Source organism: Hyperolius riggenbachi, chromosome 5 (genome assembly GCF_040937935.1).
Source record: "Hyperolius riggenbachi isolate aHypRig1 chromosome 5, aHypRig1.pri, whole genome shotgun sequence".
NCBI lineage: Eukaryota > Metazoa > Chordata > Amphibia > Anura > Hyperoliidae > Hyperolius > Hyperolius riggenbachi.
The window spans coordinates 180,825,078-180,839,033 of NC_090650.1; the positions used below are offsets into that span (position 1 = coordinate 180,825,078).

Sequence of the window (13,956 nt, forward strand, 5' to 3'; positions counted from 1 at the left end):
TGGGTACCACAGACAGGAGCAGCAGCAGCAGGAGTAGGTCGATGCTCCCTGGCGGTAGGAGCAGCACAGGCAGCAGGAGACAGGAGGAGAAGAAGAAGTGTAACGTCTGGCAGGCAGCATAGATAGTTCACCATGGCACCTAGTTTGTTGGTACCACGGCACAGTTAAAAAAATTAGGAGAGGTTCCAGGAAGCGGTCACACTGCCGCAGTTGGAGCCTCCCCACAACTCGGACAGCACAGACACCTCCAAACAAATTACACAGCAATTGTGTTTAGATAGTTCACCATGGCACTTGTAGGTACCACGGCACAGTTAAAAAATTAGGAGAGGTTTCAGGAAGCGGTCGTACTGCCGCAGTTGGGGCCTCCCCACAACTCGGACAGCACAGACACCTCCCAAAAAATTACACAGCAATTGTGTTTACCATGGCACCTAGTGTGTTGGTACCACGGCTGTCAAAAAATTTTGAACCAGGCTTATGCGGAGCCTGGAGGTTGTGGTGGTAAAGGGTGGTAAGGCAGGCATATTGTGATTTTCAGCCGCTTCATTTCCCCCTCTTGCCAACAACAGGGGCCAGGAATTCACCAACCACCCAAGCCTGGTTTATTTTCAGAAACGTCAGTCTGTCCACAGACTGGGTGGAGAGATGAGAGCACTTCTTGGTTACAACGCCACCGGCCGCACTGAAGCACATTTCAGACAGCGTGCTGGAAGGGGGGCAAGCAAGGACTTTCAGGGTGTACTGCGCCAGCTCGCTCCAAATATCAAGGTGCTTGACCCAGTAATCCAAGGGGTCCACAGTGGTGTCACTCTCAAGGCCGCTGTAAGACCCCATATAGTCTGCCACCATCCGGGTCAGGCGCTGGTTCTGGCTTTGAGAGCCAAATGCTGCTGCAGGCACCTCCTCAGTCGGCAGCTGTACCGGCGTGGCGCCTTTGTGAGAGACAGCAGGTTTGATGGGCGCCTGCTGCTGATGGACGCAGGAACCTGCTGCTGTGCTGGCTGGACTGTGATAGTGGGGGGTGGGGGGGGGTGGGGAGTCTGGGGGAAGGCTTCCTCCAAACGCCGAACCAGGGACCGCTGCAACTCCTTCATTTGGCGCACAGGGTCTCCTCCTGCTACAGGCAGAAACTGATGCAGCTTCCCCTTCAGCCGTGGGTCCAGCATCAGGGTGATCCACATGTCCTCCTGACCACACATCTGTTTGACCCTTGGGTCCCTGTGCAGGCACTGCAACATGTGCGCTGCCATGGGGAAGAGGGCTGCCATATCTGCTGGCACATGATCTTCATAAGTGTTATCCTTCTCTGATTCCTCAACCTCCCCCTGCTCTCTCCACCCCCGCACCACTGCAGCTGCGCTCGGCTGTGCCTCCTCATCAGGGGCGTAGCAATAGGGGATGCAGAGGTTGCGACCGCATCGGGGCCCTTGGGCCAGAGGGGCCCCGAAGGGCCCTCCCTCAACTACAGTATTAGCTCTCTATTGGTCCTGTGCTCATAATAATCACTTCTATAGATACTTTGAATACTGGTAATCATTAACAAGCTGTTTCCCATCCCCTCCTTGCACCTCTGACACTGTAGTTGCCATTGGCAGGTTTTGGTGCGCCGTAACAATTGTTATGTATAGAGTGCTTGGGGGGGCCCCATTGTAAAACTTGCATCTGGGCCCATAGCTTCTTAGCTACGCCACTGCTCCTCATCCTCAAGGTCAGGGACCTCCAACTCCTCCAACTCCAAGTCCTCAACCTCCTCCTCCTCCTCCTCCTCCTGCTGCAATGAGGTGGACTGCTGCTCCTGCTGGATCAAGTCTTTCTCTCCCACTTCCATCAGACCATCCAGGGCCTTGTGCAGCATGCACACCATGGTCACCCACTCACAAACTGATGCACGGTCCCGGCTGACCATGTTGGTGGCCTCCAGGAAGGGAGCCAGGACCAAGCACACCAGCTGCATTTTTCTCCAATCAGCACTGCGTATGATCTCCGGGAGGTGGCTGGTGCTGGTCCCGTACATGGTGGCATCGCGGTGGTTTTGGCCAAGTAATGGTTGACAGCCTGCCTCTACTCAACCAGACGTTCCACCATGGCCAGGGTGGAATTCCACCGTGTTGGAACGTCTATGATCAGACGGTGCCGTGGCAGGTTCAGCTCTTTCTGTACGGCTTCCAGGTCCGCTGAGGCACCACCCGAGCGTCAGAAATAACCCACTGTTTTCCACACCCCTTTCAAAAGGTGCTCCATTCCCTGGTAGGTGCCCAGGAATGTATGCACCATCAGGTTCAGGACGTGGGCCAGACAAGGGATGTGTGTGAGGCCTCCCCGGTGGATGGCAGCAACCAGGTTGGCCCCATTGTCGGACACCACCTCTCTGACTCTGAGGCCTCTAGTGGTCAGCCAACACCTCTCCTGCTGTTAAAGTTTGGCCAGGACGTGCTCTGCTGTCAGGCTTAGCTTTCCCAGGCTGACCATCTCCAGCAGCGCTTGGCAGTGGCGGGTCTTCAAACTGCTGCTGAGGCGGGGGTGTTTGGCGGCGGCGGGTGTGCCGGAGGGTAGAACCAGAGCATAGGAACTTGCTGCACTTCCCCTGACCCTACTATGGGGTGGCACCACCCACTGGCTTGACGATGCTGCTGTCCCCTCCTCACCCCCTTCCACCAAACTGACCCAGTGTGCGGTGAAGGACAGATATCGGCCTGTCCCAAATCGGCTGCTCCACTAGTCCATAGTCACATGGACCCACTCACCCACCGCATGATCAAGCCCACGTTTGACGTTGGCCATCGCGAAGTGGTGTAGTGCTGGCATGGCCGTTCGTGAAAAATAGTGCCGGCTGGGGACAGGCCAATCCGGCGCTGCGCACTGCAGGAGTGCACGCATGTCGCTCCCCTTCTGCACAAAGGAGTACAGGAGGAGCTGGGAGGACATGGCCCGTGCAAGCAGAGCTGCCGGATTCGACGGCTGCTGGGAGGCTGAGCCCTGATGACAAACGACTCGCTCAGCAGGGTCTGGTGTCGCTTCTGGCTTGCACGGGAAGCCGAGGAGGGAGCAGAGGAGGCCACTGAGGACTGGCTGCCTGAACAGGCCCCAGTGTTGGCAGGAGTGGCAAAGGGGGTTCTGGTGGTGGTGGTTTTGGCTGGAATACTACCAGCGCCAGCTTCCTTCAGCCTCTTGAACTCCTCATGTTCAATGTAATGTTTGTTTGCCAGGTGTTTTATGAAGCTGGAGGTGCCATAGTTGGCGGGATGCAACCTCTGCTCAGCTTCACCTGGCACACCTTACGGGTGACAAACTTGCTGTCAACTGACTGCAGATGAAAGAAATGCCAGATGGGGATAAAAATTTCCCCTTATGCCCTACTGCTGTTGGTTTTTTCCCTGTGGGGGTTGGGGCCTGGGGTTGAGTGGTGCGGCTGGTGGTAGCAGCAAAAGATGAAGCAGCAGGCTGTGGGTCACTGCTGCTCCTGCCAATGTCAGAGATCATGATCCTCCGTGACAGACCCACCGACGTATCCTCCTCCTCAGACTCAGAGCTAACATGCCCCTCCTGTGGTTTGTAGTCTATGTCCTTCACCTCCTCATCATAATAATCAGACTCCCACTCCTCAAACAACTGCTGGGATGTTGCGGACCCAAACTCCTCTTCTGCTGATACATCAGGCAAGGAGTAGGACCCCTCCCCAACAATCACCGTCAGCATCTGTGACTCATCCACATATCCAATTTTGTCCAGAATATCCTCCTCAAACTCAATGATAACAGGCCTGATTGTGCTCGCGGGGTCTGGACTTACTAAGAGCGCACTGACTGAGGGTAGGTTGCCCGCTGGGGTCGACGTGACCGACGAGTCCCCATGCACTGCTGCTGGGTGGCTGCTGCTGCTCCTGCGAACAAGAGTGGTGGTGGGGGTGGAGCTCTCTGTGGTAGAGCTGGTGGTGCCCTGCTCATCCAACACTAATAGCTGCATCACAGGCTCAGCGTCTTTCTCCTCCAATTTGAGGCACCGACCCTGCTAAAAAATTGCCGCTACACACTGCAGTGTGACTCCCCCTATCAGTTGGGTGCCCAGTGCGTCCACGGCCAGTGGCTACCGGCAGAATGAACATTGGTGCGGCAGAACTGCTGGCGGCGACGGTGCCAGCGTTCCCTCTTTCACGGGTGCCAGTTCCAGCAGACATGATGATAGTACAACTACTTTGCGTGATGGATGATTGATGGATGTGGGGTACTTGTACCTTATTGCAATCGGGGGAATTGGTGTTGGACTTTAATCAGCACTGACAGACAGCAGAGTAGAAGACAGTGTGCACACTAAGGCCCCGTTCACACTTGCAGTTTTGTAAAAACCGCACCGGATGTCCGGACCGCACCGGAGCCGGATCGGACCTGATCCGCACGGTTCCGGTCCGGATCCGGTCCGTTTGCATCCGTTTTCCGTGCGGTATGAACACGGTTGCGGTCCGGATCCGGATTCTTAAAGAGATAACAACCTGTATAAATACCTGGGGTTCTGGGAGGTCAGCAGAAGCTCTGGGGTCATTGTTGGAGACAGCTGGACGTGTGGAGACCATCCTTGGATACAGAGACAGCAGTTGGGACCATGGATCCAGTCATTTTTTACTGTTATTACCTGGGAATTCTCTCCTTCCTGTTGTTTACCTACTACTATGTGGGGAATAGGCGTGCTCCTCGCAGGAGATGGTGGGTGCACCCTCTACTAGCCAGGAGGCAGAGGAAGGGAGAGTTCCAGGCCCTCTACCGGGACCTCAGACGACACCCACAGAAGTTCTACAGCTACACTCGGATGTCTATTCCCCTGTAAGTATAGGCCTAAATACACCAACCCCCACCATCCCTAAACACCCCACCCTCACCCCCACAACACCTCATCCCTGTATACCTAGCTAAACACACCACCCTGACCCCCACACACCTGTATACCTAGATATACACTACACCCCCACCCTCCACAACACTCCCAAACCTCTGTAAACACACCTCCCCCATCCTCCACCCAACACCTTGTCCCACAACATACTTTACAGCTTCTTCCTTTCCATCTCCTGACAGGTTTGATACCCTTTTGGAGATGGTGAAGGATGACCTTAGGAAGAAGGATACCACGTTCAGGAGAGCAGTCACACCACAAGAACAACTACTCATCACACTGAGGTATGTAAAAACAAATTTCTTTATTGCAAAAACAACCACTTTCCAACATGAAAACATTCTTCCAACATGGAAGACAAAAAATAACATATCTATGGTATAGCCCGGTCAGTGTTATTAAGGAACACCAACCACCAACTTTGTGCTGGAAGAGTTGCAGGGCATAGCTGCCCAAGTGTCTTTCGGGGACACCAGTCCCTAATATTAAAGTGCTTCAAAAACCTAACCACTGGCACAGGACCCTCTGAGCCATGGATGAAGGACACAGGTCAGTGAAAAGGCTAGGCCTCTCACCGACCAGTCAAGGTGTCCTTCATCCATGGTTCCAAGGGTCTTGTGCAAGTGGTTAGTAACAAGAACAAAGTGAGGAGCAAGAGGAACCGATGGCAGAGGTGCAGGACTACAGGTAGTGTCTTTAGGGGACACCAGGCCCTAAATTAGTGCTTCTAAAACCTAACCACTGGCACAGGACCCTCTGAGCCATGGATGAAGGACACAGGTCAGTGAAAAGGCTAGGCCTCTCACCGACCAGTCAAGGTGTCCTTCATCCATGGTTCAAAGGGTCTTGTGCAAGTGGTTAGGAACAAGAACAAAGTGAGGAGCAAGAGGAACCGATGGCAGAGGTGCAAGACTACAGGTAGTGTCTTTAGGGGACACCAGGCCCTAAATTAGTGCTTCTAAAACCTAACCACTGGCACAGGACCCTCTGAGCCATGGATGAAGGACACAGGTCAGTGAAAAGGCTAGGCCTCTCACCGACCAGTCAAGGTGTCCTTCATCCATGGTTCAAAGGGTCTTGTGCAAGTGGTTAGGAACAAGAACAAAGTGAGGAGCAAGAGGAACCGATGGCAGAGGTGCAGGACTACAGGTGCAGTGCAACAGGCACAAGGTTGTGACCCAGGTAGTGTCTTTCGGGGACACCAGGCCCTAAAATTGAAGTGCTTTCAAAAACCTAACCACTGGCACAGGACCCTCTGAGCCATAGATGAAGGACACAGGTCAGTGAAAAGGCTAGGCCTCTCACCGACCAGTCAAGGTGTCCTTCATCCATGGTTCAAAGGGTCTTGTGCAAGTGGTTAGGAACAAGAACAAAGTGAGGAGCAAGAGGAACCGATGGCAGAGGTGCAGGACTACAGGTGCAGTGCAACAGGCACAAGGTTGTGACCCAGGTAGTGTCTTTCGGGGACACCAGGCCCTAAAATTGCAGTGCTTTTAAAAACCTAACCACTGGCACAGGACCCTCTGAGCCATAGATGAAGGACACAGGTCAGTGAAAAGGCTAGGCCTCTCACCGACCAGTCAAGGTGTCCTTCATCCATGGTTCAAAGGGTCTTGTGCAAGTGGTTAGGAACAAGAACAAAGTGAGGAGCAAGAGGAACCGATGGCAGAGGTGCAGGACTACAGGTGCAGTGCAACAGGCACAAGGTTGTGACCCAGGTAGTGTCTTTCGGGGACACCAGGCCCTAAAATTGAAGTGCTTTCTAAAACCTAACCACTGGCACAGGACCCTCTGAGCCATGGATGAAGGACACAGGTCAGTGAAAAGGCTAGGCCTCTCACCGACCAGTCAAGGTGTCCTTCATCCATGGTTCAAAGGGTCTTGTGCAAGTGGTTAGGAACAAGAACAAAGTAAGGAACAAGAGGAATCAAAGGCACAGGTGCAGGACTACAGGTGCAGTGCAACAGGCACAAGGTTGTGACCCAGGTAGTGTCTTTCGGGGACACCAGGCCCTAAAATTGAAGTGCTTTCAAAAACCTAACCACTGGCACAGGACCCTCTGAGCCATAGATGAAGGACACAGGTCAGTGAAAAGGCTAGGCCTCTCACCGACCAGTCAAGGTGTCCTTCATCCATGGTTCCAAGGGTCTTGTGCAAGTGGTTAGGAACAACAACAAAGTAAGGAACAAGAGGAATCAAAGGCACAGGTGCAGGACTACAGGTGCAGTGCAACAGGCACAAGGTTGTGACCCAGGTAGTGTCTTTCGGGGACACCAGGCCCTAAAGTTCAAGTCCAGCAAAAACAAAAGTTCCCTGACATGGTCATCTGAACACCTCTAAACCTTGGTTGAAGGAGATGGGGCAGGGAAAAGGTTGGGCTAAAAAGCCCTGGGATGGTATCCTTCCTCCGAGGATCGGAGGTATTCAGAGGAGCATGTCCAGGAACAATATGACTGTTTTTTTCAAATTGGATCGGCACCACTACTAGAAAAGGTGGGAGTTGCTGCCTGGAAATCTGGACTCTCTTGGGTGCTGGTCGTGGATGAGCTGGACCCTGACAGCGGTGGCCCATATTGACTGCCTCTGTAGCCGGTGTACATCTGTGATGATTGCCAGGGGGGCACCGCTGTAGGTTGTGGGGGTCTAAAAATTGGTGGTTGCAACAATGGCGTGTCCATGTGTTGTTTGATCGTGTCCAGCAAAGTGGAATGGCACGCCATCATGTTTTGGGAAGGCACCTTTTCCAAATATGGTAGTAGAGACATCACAGTGTGAAAACACGGGTGTGCCTGCAATTTCAGCAGTTCCTTGCTTTGTTGATGCATTTGCTGCATCATGTTCTGCAGCTGGCCCACCGACTGATGATGCTGCGCACGCAGTTGGTCGATTTCTCCTCTGTGCATCTCATGCATCATTTTAAGCTCGTCCCTGTAGTGCCCATGTACAGCTTCGAGCTCACATTGCAGTGAAGTGATGTGGGACTTGTACTGCTCCATGATATGGCCCCTGTCCTCATCTTGCAACTGCCGGGTTATGAGAGTTTGGTGGCTCTGCAGAATCCCGAGAAGTCCGGAGACAGCCCAGGACATCTCAGACTCTGTCTCTCTCCTTGTTGGGGGGAGGGTACCTCGACGCCTCACTGGTGGGGTGTTCCTCACTGGTGGTGTGGCAGCATCTTCCCGTCCTCTGGCCTGCGTCGGGGTTGCCCTGCGCGCTGGTTGTGCTGCAGTCTCTCTGTGCTCCTCTCTTTCTTCTTGGTCCCCTGGAGCTTCCATACCGGTCGATTGTGGAGGTGCAGCTTCTGCCACACTCGGTCCTGCAACCTCAACATCCAAGCTCTCTTCTCCCAAGTCATCATCAAAGCCGAGAGCTTGGATAGCGAAGGACTCCCTCCTCCTACTCCTCTCCTCGGGGCAATAGGTGACATCGGCGACCTCATCATCCAACACGCTCTCCTCACTGCTGAAGCGTGCCTCCTGGGTCGGTTCCTCTTGCTCCAAATTGTCTTCAGTCCTGTAGATAAAAAAAAATATTTATTGGTGTGCCAAACAGCATGTGGCGTCAATTCACAGAGCTAGCAAACACTAATCAAACACTTTATCAACCGTTTCTACCAAACGTTTGATAAAGCTTTTGAGAAAAGTTCGCTAAAGCCATGGGAATTGAGGCCAGTTCAATACATGGCCGAAGTCATGGTAGTTGTCTGCTAAAATGAGTTCTCAGTTCCTGCCCACAGTAGTGGTACTTACAGTCTAGGTTCCAAGCTTTCATTGATGAAAGATAATTGCTTGGCAAATTGGTAGTCTTTTGGTCGCTTTCCCCCGCCACTGCCACTTCGTTCGGCAAGTTTTTTCTTCCGTAGCCATTTTACGTATGCATCACGTATATTGCGCCACCTTGTCTTGAACCTTTCTCCTGTAACGACATGAAAAATTGATTTCGATTATTTCTCTTGTAGGTACATCGCAACTGGACAAACATATACATCGCTACATGTGACATTTCGTATTGGGAAGAGCACGGTGGCAGGCATCGTCGTGAGGACTTCGAGGATCATTTGAACGCGACTGAGGGCCAGATACATGCCTGTGCCAGACACCAAGAAATGGGAGGAGATCGCCCAGGGCTTCTGGACCGAGTGCAAGTTTCCTAATTGTGTTGGCGCACTGGATGGGAAACACATCAGGATTCAGAAACCCGTGGGGAGTGGCAGCCATTATTTCAACTATAAAAAGTACTTTAGCATTGTTCTAATGGTAGTGGCAGATGCGGACTACAAGTTTGTGTACGTGGACGTGGGGTCGTACGGTAGTTCCAATGACTCTGGAATTTTCCAGCGTACGACCCTTTGCCGGCTGCTGGAGGAAGGCAGACTGCGTCTCCCCCGTGACAGACCCTGGCCTGGGACAAGGGCACCGGCCTACCCCTATGTGTTTGTGGGGGACGAGGCCTTCGCCCTGTCCAACCATGTAATGCGTCCGTACCCAGACAGGGGACTTGATGCCAGCCAGCTACACTTCAATGCTCGGTTGAGCCGTGCAAGGAGAATGGTGGAGTGCACATTTGGGATCCTGGTGTCAAAGTGGAGGGTGTTCCACACGCCCATGCTGCTGAAACCGGCCAACGCAGTTGTCGTGGTGAAGGCAGCATGCATCCTCCACAACTTTGTGCGGCAGGAGGAAAGAGAGACTCCGGAACCCCCGAATGTGCTTCCACTAATGCCCCTGCAGAGGTATGCAAGCAGGCCAAGGGTAGTGTCACTGTGGAACAGGGACCAACTGAGACTTTATTTTAACACACCACCAGGACGAGGGTGAATGTTTGGTTTTTAATATGTTTTGTTGAAATGTGTTTATTTTGTAGTTTCAAGTTTTTAAGTGATTTTAAATGTGTTAATTTTTTACAAGAAATTGATGTTTAATAATTGGTCATTGTGTATGTTTTATGTGCACAGGTGGGGTACATCGCAGGTGGGTGGGATACATCACAGGTGGGGTACAGGTGGGTGGGATACATCACAGGTGGGGTACAGGTGGGTGGGATACATCACAGGTGGGTGGGATACATCACAGGTGGGTGGGATACATCACAGGTGGGGTACAGGTGGGTGGGATACATCACAGGTGGGTGGGATACATCACAGGTGGGGTACAGGTGGGTGGGATACATCACAGGTGGGTGGGATACATCACAGGTGGGGTACAGGTGGGTGGGATACATCACAGGTGGGTGGGATACATCACAGGTGGGTGGGATACATCACAGGTGGGGTACAGGTGGGTGGGATACATCACAGGTGGGTGGGATACATCACAAGTGGGTGGGATACATCACAGGTGGGGTACAGGTGGATGGGATACATCACAGGTGGGTGGGATACATCACAGGTGGGGTACAGGTTGGTTGGATACATCACAGGTAGGGTACAGGTGGGTGGGGAACAGGTGCGTGGGCCACGGGTGGATGGGCAACACGTGGGTGACACAAATCCATAGCAAAAGTGGAATACATCACAAGCTAACCACAAGCCCCCCCAAAAACTTCTAGTCAACATACCCTCTGTGCCTTGCTGTTTCTTGCTCAAGTGCTCAAAGTCCTCCACATACAGCTTGGCAATTTTTTTCCACAGGCCTCTGCATTTTTTGATGTTGCTGTGGTCCGCATCCCCCTTGTCCCACAGGGCTGGTACCTGCTGCACCTGTAGGATGAGGTCTTCTGCTGTGTAGGGCCTCACCCCCTCGTTATCAGACATATTGTCAGACATGTTGCTGCCAAAGAGCTCCAGCATGAAGTCACTGCTGCTCCACTCTGTGAACGCTGGGCCCATGTGGTCCCCATCCAAAATGGCCACCATACCATAGAGAAAGCATAGGAAGTGGGGTAGAACGTCCTGTTTTTATAGCCAGTGTGTTGTGCGCTCTCCGGTCCTCATTGGTTTCCATTGGCCGGATGCAACAGTCCGGCTCCGGTCCGGATACGTCAGCCGGAGGAGCCGGACCAAAAAATAGCGCATGTTGGAACGGACGCCGGAGTCCGGATCCGGTCCGGCTCCGGACGAAACGGACGCATGTGAACGGTCGCATAGACTTTCATTGCTATGCCGTGCGTCCGTTTCGTCCGGTCCGCATGCGGTCCGGCTCCGGCACGGCGATTCCGGACGGCGCCCGCTAATGTGAACCGGGCCTAACGGTCTAGACTCACACACACTGGCACTCAGCACAGAGACAGCAGCACTGCAGTAACCTGTAGTAAGATACACAGTACTCTAACAACTAACTGCAGTACTAACTACACACAATAGCACAGTAATCCTATTCCCTAAACTATAATACTGTACCTATTAAGGCTAATAATAAAAGGCTAATAATAATAAGTACTAATAGCTAATGGCTAATAATATAGCACTGGGCTGGCCTATGTGCACAACAGTACACACACAGACACAGACAGTCACAGGACCTAGAGAGCTGCTGCAGCCTGCAGTTAGAAGCAGCTCAGAGACTGTCACACACTAACTAAACTCACAACACAACTAGCTATATATACAACAATACAACAGTGGTATAATATAGGTGTTAAGCTGAAAAAACGCTGGGTTTTTATACAGTATAATGCACTTGCTTCAGCCAAACACACTAGATATTTCAAAGCAAGGATGACTATATCCATCATGGCCGCCGCTTTATATACAGGGGGGGGCTGGCCAGACTTCCTCTCTGTGATTGGTTGCTAGGGCTTCTGCTGGGAGCCCTCTAATTGGCTCAATGACATCATCACCTTAGTTACAGTACCTGGATCCGAATATCCGCCGAATATCCGCAGATATCTGGCTATGCGGCATATCCGCATAGAGCTATCCGGATTTGGCCCCAGGGAACCAGGATCCGGATCCGGTCGGATAGCGTAAAAACGTTTGGATATCCGGGTTACCCGGATATCCGGAATCCGAATAAGCTTCCCTGTCCAATACTAAGAATCAGAATCAGAATCAACTTTATTCGCCAAGTACGGCGGGCACCGTACCCGGAATTTTTTGTGGACAAACGGCAATTGGCATACAACATCAACAAGGTACAGATACTAGTGCAGGTAATGGAACAGATAATGGCTACACAGATAATGGCTACACAGACGGTCACAGCAGCAATATTACAGACAGTACAGCAGGTAGAACAAAAAGATCTTAGCTCCCGGGGCGCCCTGACATCAATTTGACGGGCAGCAGCAGCTCGTAAGATCAGAACAGACGTTGTATGGTGGCATTTGGTGCAGCACAGCTAGCTAGAGACAGTATTTTTGCTGGGATGATTAGGGAGTGTCAGTTGGTAGTGCATGAGTTGAGTAGGACAACCGCTTGGGGAAAGAAAGTGTTTTTATGCCTGATGGTTTTGGTGAGAATAGACCTATAGCGGCGGTCTAAGGGAAGGGGGTCGAAGAAGCAACTGCCCGGGTGGGAGGGGTCTTGAGTGATCTTGTTTGCCCTGGACCTCATTCTAGGTGTATGAAGGATGTCCAGGGGTGGCAGTGACCCTATGATCTTCTCAGCAGCACTGCTTTTCCCTTGCGTTGGCCCCGGAGTACCAGACGATGATGGAGGAGCAAAGGACGGACTCGATGGTGGCAGAGTAGAAGCTGATCATTAGCTCCTGCGACATGCCAAACTTCCTCAGCTGCCTGAGAAAGAACAGTCTCTGCTGGGCTTTCTTTTGAGTTGCAGAGGAGTTCACGTCCCACTTCAGGTTGTCCGTGATGGTGGTGCCAAGGAACCGAGCGCTGTGTACCCTGGAGACCTCAGTGCCATCAATGGAGACCGGACTGGGAGACGGAGCGTTTCTTCTGAAGTCCACAATTAGTTCCACAGTTTTCGCCGTATTTAATACAAGTTTATTTTCCTTGCACCACCTGAGGATTCGCTCAATCTCCTTGCGATATTCATGCTCATCATTTCCATCTATGAGGCCTAGTATGGTGGTATCGTCGGCAAACTTGATGACCTTGACAGAGTCAGCAGATGAGATGCAGCTATTTGTGTACAGTGAGAAGAGAATCGGGGACAGCACACACCCTTGCGGGGCACCAGTGTTGGTGATTCTGGCACTGGAAGAGCAGCCGCCAATCCTGACTAACTGCGACCTGTTAGTAAGGAAGTCTTTGATCCAGGAGCACAGATTGGGGTCAACACCGATTTGTACCAGGTTGTCGTACAGGATGTTCGGGCAAATGGTGTTAAAAGCAGAGCTGAAGTCCAGGAGCAGGATTCTGGCGTAGGAGTTGGGTTTATCCAGATGTTCCATGATGTGAGCTAGACTGATGTTAATAGCGTCCTCCACGGACCGGTTGGCCCTGTATGCAAATTGCAGGGGATCCAAATTGGTGGCGGTGTGCCCCTTCAGATAAGAGAGTACCAGTTGTTCGAAGGTTTTCATGATGATTGGAGTTAAGGGGCACCTGTAGCTAACTATGATGGCAAGGGAAGTAAGGGAGACATGACAGCTAGGGTTGCCACCCAGCCGGAAGTTGGCCGGCCCAGCCGGAAAATCTTCTACAAAGCCGCTGCGGTTATTTAATTTTTACCGGCAAGTCACATGCTGGAAATTCTCGTAGCTGAGCAGACAGAGAGACCTCCCAGCTTTCTTCCTAGATTGGCTTGCCTGTGGGCCACTGCCAGCCAATCAGGAGCGAGTATTGCCCTGTCCCCACGCCCAGGCTGTTTTTTACTTGCATGCAGGCTGCTGACTGGGGAAAGAGGAGGAGGAGCTGAGTTCCTTCTGTCTGTGCAAGCAGCGTGTGTGGAGGCTGGAAATTAGGGCGCATGAGGCAGGTGGACAAAAAGGGCGCCGCCATTCATTCCCATAATAAATATCGTTTAATGGGCGCTCAACAGGAAAAAAGGGCGGCGGAGAAAAATAACGTTTTAAAAGCGCCGCCCGGAGACTTTTAATGTTTTATAACTGCTTCTCATGATTACACATTATTTAATGATTTATATTTTTTTAAACATTATTTTTAATGGAAAAACAGTACAATATTTTTTAAAAACATTATTTATGCTTATCAACAGCACAATAA

General features: G+C 51.9%; 1 protein-coding gene and 1 long non-coding RNA gene across 2 annotated transcripts in view; one reads left to right on the plus strand and one right to left on the minus strand.

Annotated features, from left to right (window-relative positions):
* The window catches only part of LOC137519355 (polycystin-1-like protein 1), a 705,387-nt gene that overhangs the window by 49,080 nt on the left and 642,351 nt on the right, over positions 1-13,956 (plus strand). The window lies entirely within an intron of this gene.
* Positions 8,199-10,525, minus strand: LOC137517541 (uncharacterized). The gene is made up of 3 exons (XR_011020563.1): positions 10,444-10,525; positions 8,637-8,802; positions 8,199-8,400 (listed from the first exon to the last, which is right to left on the minus strand). It is a non-coding gene; the product is annotated as an uncharacterized lncRNA (long non-coding RNA).